The following is a 10802-nucleotide window of genomic DNA, read 5'->3' on the forward strand; positions in this document are numbered from 1 at the left end:
AGTAAACTAGGAAGGTGGGTGAGATATTTCAAACACCAAATAATCACCGATGCCCCGTGCTGAATGTCTGTAAAGTAACATGAAGAGTGACAATAACATATAGACTCAATTTTGCGATTACTAGCAGTCTTGAAAGGAGTCATTTCAGGAACAGATTTAAGACAGAAACAGAGATAAGAGAAGAGATATTGGAGTTGGTGAATATTGTCTTTAGAAATCTGCTGTGAGGTGGCAGAAAATGGAGTAAAATAAATATAATAATGTTGGAATATGTATATGACAAATTCAGAGATTTGCATAAAGAAATATTGATGATGGAAGGGAGATAGATAGATAGATGGATAGAGAGAGAGAGGAGAGAGAGAGAGAGGTGGGGGAGAGAGAGAGAGAGAGAGAGCATATTGGAGAAGTCATAAGGCATCCATGGAGGAAGTGGATGTATTTAGGTATTCATCTATTTTTAGGTGATTGGAGAAAAAGAAGGGAATATAAATCAGAACATACTAAGGTAGCCAGGTTACAGTGATGGACAGTATTTTCTTATTTTTAAAATTATTTTATTATTGTACTTGTGTTATTATTTTTAAAATTTTAACTGATAAAAATATAAAATGGCATACAATAATGGAGTAATGTGATATTTCAGAGTGTGTATTTATTGTGTAGTATCTATCAGGTTAAAAATACTTGTTTAATCAGTCATATATCTGCATTTCTGCAACATTCTTTCTATATATATATTATAGTCGCTCTATCATTTATTACCACACACCAGCATTGTACTAAAGTCTGCTGTTCTGGGAGGAAGAGTAGAATTTCTTTTAAAACTGAAATTTGGAACCACTATATGAAATAACAACCCTTCTGCTGAGAATATATCTAATGGAAATGAAATAAATATATTGAAAAAGTACTTGAGCTTCCGTATTCTTTGTAGCACTATTAATTCAGACATTGTATAGAATCAACCTTGGTGTTGATCAGCTGGTAAGTGAAAGATATACACATCAGACTATTGTTCAGCTAGAAGAGAGAAGGAAATCCTACCATACGCAAAAGCACAGATGGAATTGGTAATCACTGTGTTAACTGAAGTAAGCCAGATATAGGAATATTAATTATCACACAATCATACCATGGTGCAAATCTAAACAAGCTGATTTATATGCAAAGAAATCAAAATGGAATGATAATATACAGAAGTTGGGACAAGAAGAAGGAGATGAGGGGAAAGGTGAGAAAGTGGGACACTATCTCTTCTAAGGGAAATAGAGAACTAGAGTCTCAAGTGATAATGAATGTGGGAAAATGGTTAGAAAGTTTGAGAGCAAAGTAGGTATGAATTAGGAAAATGAGCAACCAGGAAACTATATTATGCTGGGCAACTTAGAGTGCCAAGCCAGGTAGTACCTTGGACTTGACATTATCGTTCAAACCATCTATCTATCTATCTATCTATCTATCTATCTATCTATCTATCTATCTATCTATCTATCTATCTATCTATTTATTGCTACCAGGGAAGGAACCTATGGCTTCACTGTGCAGTCTCTCACTTAGTTATCTACCACCTGTAGCTTCATTCTGATGTCAAGAATTTCATGAAAAAGAACAGGTAAGATTTATACAGTTTGTTCATGTTCTAAATGTATAAGGATATTCTCAGATTTCAAAGTTGAATTTCTAGGAATTTAAGAGTTTACCCTCAGTCTTCATTTGAAAGATGATTCAGTAATGTTGATTTAAATGGCTTCTAAAGTAAGTTCAAGAAACATACCTACAAAAACTCAGAGATAATTGATACTCAACTGTGACTAACCTGTGAAGTTTTGTTTTGATTTTCTGAGGAAAAATCTTAAATTCTCCAAAATCTATTGTTCCACTGACAGCATAGCCTTTGAGCGATGGAAGAGGACCCAGCTTCCCGTTGCCAGGGGTTAATCTATACACCTTCTCAGTCTGAATACTTGCATTTCTTTTTGAACAAATCAACATTGTTCGATTCTCTCTATTGCTTAAAATTCACCCCACTCAGATCTTAGTCATGTTAATCTTAAAGTATGGCTGAATAATCACTCATCACCCCAAACTGCTTCTCATAAAATCATTTTCTTAATTTAACCCAGTTATTAGCAAGATTAAAACATCAATTTTTTGAGAAAAAAGAAAAAGAATAAAAGATTTGACTTCAGAGGTGCTTAGTGAGTTTCCTAATAAATTTATACCTAGAATCATTCTGTATGTATTCAATTCTACTGTCTTCAATGGCTAAGATATGGATCCAGCCCATATATTCATCTACAGTTGAGTGAATACTAAAAATACTCCCCCCTCTCTGTCTTTTTTTTTTTTTTTAGATCAAATGAATAGCTGTGTAAGAAAAAGTCACACATCCACTGAAATTCATATTTACTACAGGAGGTCAAAAGAAAACTTGTAGGTTCTGGGAGTTGAACTAAGGTCATCATATTTGTTAAGAGATACCTTTATCCACAGAGTAATCTCACCGGCCATTTTTTTTTTAATTTAAAGGTAACTTTATAAAAACCTTATAATGAATAAACTGGCCACTATTCAATTTATTCATGCTAGTACCTATGGCACATGCTAAGCATGTGGCAACAACCCAGGTAAATTTATTGTTACATTTATAGAATTTGGATTGGCATTTCCTTGGGAACCTTCTCTTGGAGTGATGTTGAGGGTCTCAGAGTAAGCCTAAAGGAGGCACCTACTTGTTTTAGAAAGTGCTTCAGGAGGGTGTGGAGTTCTCCAGTGTAATCACTGGTCCTTCCTCTGTTTTATCCTCTGGGCTACCTTAGATGATGTCAGTTTCATTAGAGGTCCTAATGCACAGAGAGATTAAAACTAACAGCTAAATTGCTCAGCAAGTCCTATCACAGTCTCTTTAAATTTTCTCTTATTGGTTTAAATGGACACTAGATATCAGACTGGTGCTGAACACTACAGTGGATTATAAAAATACAGTCACTGCATTCAAGAGGGACTTTAATCCAGCAGCAATGTATAATGGTTTCAACTGCCATATAAATCAAGGGTGTTGGGATAATTCTTACTAGGTTGCCGACACATTGTGAACCCCTTTTCATAATTTCTGATAATGAGTTAGACAGTATGTTCTTCAGCCAGCGAAAAGATTGCTTTTTGTTCAACATTCAGTGGTTTTGAAGCTTTGATATGTGGATCCTCTTCCAGAGATAACGGATGTGCTAAGCACTTAGTGAGATTCTATCTATCAGAATGAAGGTGAAACCAGTTTGTAAGGATGAAAAGTGTTTCTGCCTTTCCACTATTGTCCACAGTTGACTGTGGAAGGTCACTGGGTCTGAGCTCTGTTCTGAGCCTGGTGCTTCACCTCACAGTACCTCTTGTAGTGCTATGTTTACTGTTCTTCAGTGCTGGGTAAGGACTTGGAACCAGACTGAACAGAAACGGAAGTCTTTCTTTATCCTTAGGCTATTTACAGAGCTGTCCAGAGTGGAGCGATTGCTGCTACCCTTGATGCAGTTCACCACTAAAGGTAGGAATAGAATGTTCTCATTCTCTCTCTCAGATAAATAAATAAATAAATAAATAAATACATGGTAGTAGTAATTTTAAAAAGTTAGCTTCAAGTAGATTTGACTTTTTGTAGGTAGAATGGAAGTGGGGAGGTAATTATGAACTATTTGATTTGAAGAATTCTTCCAGAGTTTATCTGTGTGAAGATACTCTATGGTTTTTAAGGCAGCAATCAATTTTCTCACCCAGTGGTTAAATCAATTTGTCTCAAAACATGTCTATAAAACTCAGATTCTTCATGCTTATGCTATCCCAGGTACAGGCTATCTTTTCATTATATATTTCATTCTTGTGACTATTATTTAATTTATTTGACAGGATCTTGAGAGCTAGGACTGAGTGAGTGAAAAGCAGAAAATAGATTCTGAGCAGAAAGCTGTGTGAATCAGGGTATGAGGATACTGAGAACATACATAATGACATATAAATCATTTTTTATTTTGAATTTTATACAATGTGTTTTGATCATGTTCACCTCCCTCTTCCAACTCCTCTCAGATCTACCCCTCCTTCTCTACCTGCCCAAATGTAGCTGTTGACTTGAGGGTGTTATAACATGCAGCCTCACTGTCAGGAAGTAGCAGGTGAGTGGGGATACAGGTGTCAACAACACAAACTTTATTTTTAGTTTCTTTTATAGTTAGTGCTAAGCATACTTATTATAGATTTCTGCTGTAAGACACTGTAATTTCATTGGTAAAAGTTGATGAATATTTTCTTACCTTCATATTTAGGTATGCTTTGTATGAATTTCTACTTCTTTTTATTGTTGTTATTATCACAAGATAGCTCAGGATGGCTTTGGCATCTGAGTGCTCTTGTTGTAGCCTTTCCAGTGGTAGGATAATGGGTGGGTGTCACCATCCCACATTTTACTAATTTTAAGGTATGATCCTGAATCTTCTTGTACTGATAACTACTTTCTTTATCCTGAAGGAAAAAATAACAAATGCAGGAACAAGACGATGTGTGAGAAATTTCTTCATGTTCACTATTAAAACTTATTATAGCCGGGCGGTGGTGGTGCACGCCTTTAATCCCAGCACTTGGGAGGCAGAGGCAGGTGGATTTCTGAGTTCGAGGCCAGCCTGGTCTACAGAGTGAGTTCCAGGACAGCCAGGGCTACACAGAGAAACCCTGTCTCGAAAAACCAAAAAAAAAAAAAAAAAAAAAAAAAAAAAAAAACTTATTATAGTATAAAAAGGAATTTCTACTAACTAATGGAAGTGTCATTCTTTAATGTTTTGGCAGTAACCATAGATTACAGAAGTGTCAAATTTGAAATTGATCATTAATTATTTAAATTGATCATTAATTATTAAAAATATTTCCCTTGTCTTAAAAGTTGGATCATAGAAGACATTAAATATATAAGAATCTTTGATATGTCTTACAAGTCATGTTCTTAATTAAGTATTAACAATTATTACTTCATGTGTTCTAATTGATGAGTTTTGATGAATGGTTAATTTATAACCAGAGTGATGTAATACCATAGACAGTTTCTTTTAAAAACTAGACACACAATTAACTCATTAAGTAATATCTGCTTACTGTTGCATCATGTGTTCCTACATTTGCATATTTCAGTTGGCCAAACATGTTTAGTATGCTAGGTAAAAATAGACTAACTATAACATTTTGTACTGAAAGTCAGAGTTCTGCACATCTCTATTTGTTTGTTTGTTTTTTCAAGACAGGGATACTCTGTGTAGCCCTGGCTGTCATGGAACTCACTCTGTAGACCAGGCTGGCCCGGAACTCAGAAATCTGCCTTTCTCTGCCTCCCAAGTGCTGGGATTAAAGGCATGTGCCACCACTACCCAGCTTCTGTACATCTCTGAAATGGAGTGAGACATGGCAGAGCCATGCCTTAAATGTAACCATGCTTCTAAATCCATTGGTTACTCTTATTATACTATCTTGGGTTTATTTTTACCTTTTTACTTAGATCCCATAAATTTGTATGAACACATTTGATAATATGCAAAATTATCAACCCCCTTTTTATTCCCTGCTACTTAGTGCAGATGATGTAGGTTTTTACGCACATGCTGTTTTTAGTCCTCCTTTTCCAGTTTTACATCATGGTCAGCTGAAAGCCACACCTTCTGCTTCAGTCATGGTTGAGCATACATGATGTGTGTATCCTTCAATCACTCCATCCAAACAGCCTGTACAGCTACACCATTCACTCTGCACATTCAAAATCGTAACTTTTGGGTCTCACAGAAGTTCTGCCTCATGCCTGAAGGTTCCCTTGGCTGCTCTGTTGTATAGTTCCTCTACCTAATCTCTAATTGTCATCAGCTTGTTTGCATCACTCATTGGGCATCTACTACCACTAGACATTTCCCAAGTCTAAGCATTGTGCTTAGAATGCAATTTGTCTCATATAGTAATAAAATCTCATGGGAAATATGTCATTCTTCTCCTCATTTAGTAGATAAAGAAGCCTCTCCAGGAGTGATAATGAGGACATAAGGTAGAGTGGAAGAAAGCTGAATTCAATTGTTTTTCCTTTCCTTTTTTCTCAGTTTTGATTTTTCAAGACAGTATCTTCTTATCTTCCTGATGGTGCTGGAACTCTTTATGCAGACTAGGCTGGCCTTGAACTCAGAGATCTGTGTTTTCTTATCATGTATTTATATCTCATTTCTTCACCATTTTGGAAACAAAATTCTCTCTCTAATAAGCAACTATTCATTAAGACGCCACATGTGACATATTCAATCTATAAGTGTTTTATAAATAATAACAGTACAAACCTCACGCATTGCAATTTTCTCTTTTGTGGGGCATCGTCTTGATGCAGTTATAAGGTGGAGTTTGATACTGTGGGAAGAATCTTAGTCAAAATCTTTTAATTTACATTATCATGACTGATTATAACTGATGGGAAATACAAATGGATGAATAAAACCCAAGACCACCGAAGCACACATCTACCACACATTGAGAACAACGAAAATGGCTGCGTGTATAGGGATATTTAACATCTGATGTTAAAAAAAAATATTTGATAGCATGCTGATATAACAGCTTTAAAACCTGTTTAAATGAAAAAAAAAATACTGCTACCATTGTTACATCATTGGAATCATCAATAGTAGGTATCATTGTTGACACACCATCTGAAAGTTAGTGACTCATCTGTAGTAGCGCTGACTATTCTGTAATAGCACGTCAGCATTTCACCACATATGATTAGTCTTATCGCACTTCTCAGGGGCCACCGTGGCTTCGTGTGTCCAGGGTGATTATCAACAAAACAGTAGCGAAAACAGAAGCACACTGCATTGTCTTGGCAGTACTCTCACTATGTACGTAGGTAGTAGTTCTGATTTTGAAACTGAGTCACTCACAAGTCTAATGGCTATGAATTGAGTGGGTGAGAAGAACTTTTGCCAAAATACATTTCCAAATTAAAAACATGTCTTAGGTTGTTGGGTGCATGTAAAAGACTAGCTTTTAAAGATTAGACGGGAGATGAGAGATGATTCATGCATGGATAATATGCCAAAATTCAGTCCCAGAATCAAGACACTAAAGTTCTTAAAGACTCTCATGTGACAATGTTTTTTAAAATACTTTCCGGCTTTTAGGTTGAATAGCATGCACATTATTTGTAGTTGTGCCATCAGTTCACATAGATTAGTGACTCTTCAGATGTCAGAGTGTTGTGTCAGATTCCTTCTAGGCTGTTTGCATAACTGTTGACCACTACAGAAGAAAAAACTAGCTTAGGGTCTTATTGGATATGACTTAAGCGTTATGAGTTAAACTAAAACACTTCAAGAAGTGAAGGAAATCATGCGCTCTGGGAACGCAAATGGAGCTCTCTATAATCATTGGAAGCAGCTCTTTTTGGAAGGTAAGTTTTGGCTTATATCCCTAGCTATCTCTATTTTACTACAATAGAGGAGCTCCTGTTCTTTTGTTGGGGTTACTGGGATAGCTAGCAGTGTGATGATGAGTCAACCCAAGAACCCCATGCATAGTTGTAAGTTAGGTGTCTATGTACTGTAAAGCTGCTGGAAGTCAAAATGGCCTAGCACAAGTTAGCTTTTGGAGGGAACTGCTCTTACATTTTACGTGGTGCTTTTACACTGTTCTAAGCATTTGCTGTTCTTTCTTTTTTTAAAAAAAGTAGATATTTTCTTTATTTACATTTCAAATGTTATCCCCTTTCCTGGTTTCCCCTCCAAAAATCCCCTATCCCACTTCTCCCGTCCCTGCTCACCAAACCATCCACTCCCGCTTTCCTGTCCTGGCATTCCCCTATACTGTGGCATGGAGCCTTCACAGAACACACGCTATACACTCACTGATAAGTGGATATTAGTCCAAAAGCTCAGAATACCCAAGATACAATTCACAGACTACATGAAGCACAAGAAAAAAGAAGACCAAATTATGACTATTTCGGTCCTTCTTAGAAGGGGGAACAAAGTACCCATGGGAGGAGATACACAGACAAAGTGTGGAGCGGAGACTGAAGGAAAGGCCAACCAGAGACTGTCTCACCTGGGGATCCATCCCATACACAGTCACCAAACCCAGACACTATTGTGGATGCCAACAAGTGCTTGCTGACAGGAGCCTGGTATAGCTGTCTCCTGAGAAGCTCTGCCAGTGCCTGCAGTTATTACTTAATTTATGAATTGTATGATCAAATTTTATATCAATGGTGGCCTCTGAGTTTAAAGATTTCTTTTGGTTGAAATAGTTGCAGTTACTAAACTGAGATGAGGTTTATAAAGAATAATGAAAATATACACCACATGCAGTAGAGATAATATTTATTATGTAGAGAATATATTTGTTGAGCAGAATTGGATATTAAATATGTTTCTGTAATATAGGATCTCAGTAGAATGTCCTTACTGACTTAAGCCTTTTGAATATTTTCACTTGTAGTATCACTAAGGAAGAAGTTGAACACTTGATAACATACTGGTGATGTAGAACATGATGTAACTTTTGCTTGAATCAGCATCAGAGGCAGTTGCATCACTGGGACACTGTCGTCTCATCATTTATTCTGTTCAAGATTTAATCTCAGTTTCACCTGCTTCTCTGTTTCCACATTGCCACTTTTTAAAAAAAAAAATCTTAGGTTAGAGATGGTGCAAGCCATCAAGCCTTTTAATGAACAATTGTAGAAACAAGGCATAATCTGACTTCAGCCACAGCCAATTTAGTGGCCATCTTAGGAGATTGATGTCCTAAAGGATTGCTTACATAACATCATTGAGCAGGTTCTGAGAAATACCTTGTGCTCAGAACAGGTAATTGACTCATTGTTTTCTCATGGCATCCTCATTACCTGATGATTTATTTCCTTGAATCTAGAAGGACTTCCCACTTTAACAGCTAATATTGAGATGCAGATATTCCTGGAGTTTGATACAGTTTGTTTATTCTAGCAACACCGATATGTTTGGGCTTCTGGAGTTGAGCAGAGGACTTTCCAAGCATTAACAGAATTCCAGAAGAGAGGTAATTGCCTTGAGGGACTATTTTTATGTTTTTTTCTATGAATGTGGTACTTGGGAATTTCCTTTTATGTAGATTTTCTTTCAGTAGCTGAGAAAGTGCTGTAATATGCTTATACATTTCAAAACAGGTCTCTCTATTTATTTAAGGTGGTTACTCTCAAAAAAATAAAGGCAGGAAATAAGATGGGTATAATCAATGTGATTTCTGTATTGCCTTTGCATCGCTATGCTACACAATGTTAAAGTTACTTGCAAATTTAATTCTACTTTATTTGTATCTAACACCCTTATTAGTTTAATTGTATCAAGGAATAATAGGATTGATATTTTTCTTTCAGAAAATCAACTGCTTTGATTTTTCCTCAGAGCCTACTGGACCCAGAAACTTAACCAGCAGGTTTCCAAGGCATTCTTTGGTGAGTCACATCACTTTCTCTAGTCATTTCTTTATGGAAATAAAACCATTTGCTTAATATACAAATTATTTCCCAGACCAGAGTTTGTCTCACAGCTTTGAGAATAAAAGAAAAGGTGGCTCCCTCATTTTGTGAACTTTGTAGACAGAAAAATTGTAGAACTGTTGCTATGTGTGAATTAGGAAAATATTTACCTAAAGAAATAAACTCACCTTGGCATAGTTTCTGACTCTCATGAATAATCTATTCTAGGAAATGTAGATTTAGAAATAGCCTTAGGACAGGTGGCATTTCCCTATCTGGATTTGCATAGGGTACTACAGCCTCCAAAAGCCTGTTTCATGAAGTTTTATTGGCTTTTCAAAGAGGACTACAATTTATTATTCTAAAAATAGTTTTCTGTTACTTGACAATAATCTTTCTTTTGGGGGCTGGAGAGATGGCTCAGCAGTTAAGAGCACTGACTGTTCTTCTAGAGGTCGCGTGAGTTCAATTCCCAGCAACCACATGGTGGCTCACAACCATCTGTAATGGGATCTGATGCCCTCCCCTGGTGTGTCTGAAGACAACTACAGTGTACTCATACAAATAAAATAAATATATCTTAAAAAAATAATCTTTCTTTGATTTTATCTTTACTCATAGAATGACTCAAGATTAACAGTGGAATTTAAGAATCTAAATGAAAATACTTTTGAATCTTGGCTTTAGCAGTTACTTTTATAGACAACCTAAACTGTAGTTAGGGTTTTCTCATTTATTGAACTGACTGACAGTGGTATCCATTTCATAGGCTACTTGTGAGGTCTAACTCCATGAATTACAATCAACACAACTGTTTTAAGTTCTTCAGTAGCATACAAGTCATTGTTTGATTTCCAGGAATGTATTAGCAAATAATGCTTGTGTCAGAATACGTATTTAATTTAAATTTAACATTAAATTCAATGACATTGAGCTATGTGTAGTGATGCATGTACTGTGGAGGATCAGTCTAGCCTGGTTACAGTATGAGACCTTGTCCCCAAATCAACCCAACCCAACCCAACCCAACCCCAAAACTAAAGGTTAAATTGAGTGACATTGAACACATTAGCCTATTAGAATCTTAATGTTCTCTTTTTTAATATTGTTGTATAGATAAACTAATTATGTCGGGTGAGAGCCGCCATTTTCTCTCCTGTGAGTTTCTAAGACTAGAGCAGCCAGCTGGGAGGCACAGGCCGCACGAATCTCAGGGAACTTGCAGGGCAGCAGGGACAGGACAAGCTCTAGTCAGAGACACTAAGAACATCTAACACCA

At 36.3% G+C, this 10802-nt stretch overlaps 1 long non-coding RNA gene across 1 annotated transcript; it reads left to right on the forward strand.

Annotated features, from left to right (window-relative positions):
- The first annotated feature begins 4046 nt into the window (after nucleotides 1-4046).
- On the forward strand, nucleotides 4047-9491 carry LOC116100671. The gene is made up of 3 exons (XR_004122686.1): nucleotides 4047-4166; nucleotides 9012-9084; nucleotides 9422-9491. It is a non-coding gene; the product is annotated as an uncharacterized LOC116100671 (long non-coding RNA).
- The last annotated feature ends 1311 nt before the right edge of the window (nucleotides 9492-10802 follow it).

The sequence above is a fragment of the Mastomys coucha genome, unplaced genomic scaffold, assembly GCF_008632895.1.
Source record: "Mastomys coucha isolate ucsf_1 unplaced genomic scaffold, UCSF_Mcou_1 pScaffold1, whole genome shotgun sequence".
Taxonomy (NCBI): Eukaryota; Metazoa; Chordata; class Mammalia; order Rodentia; family Muridae; genus Mastomys; species Mastomys coucha.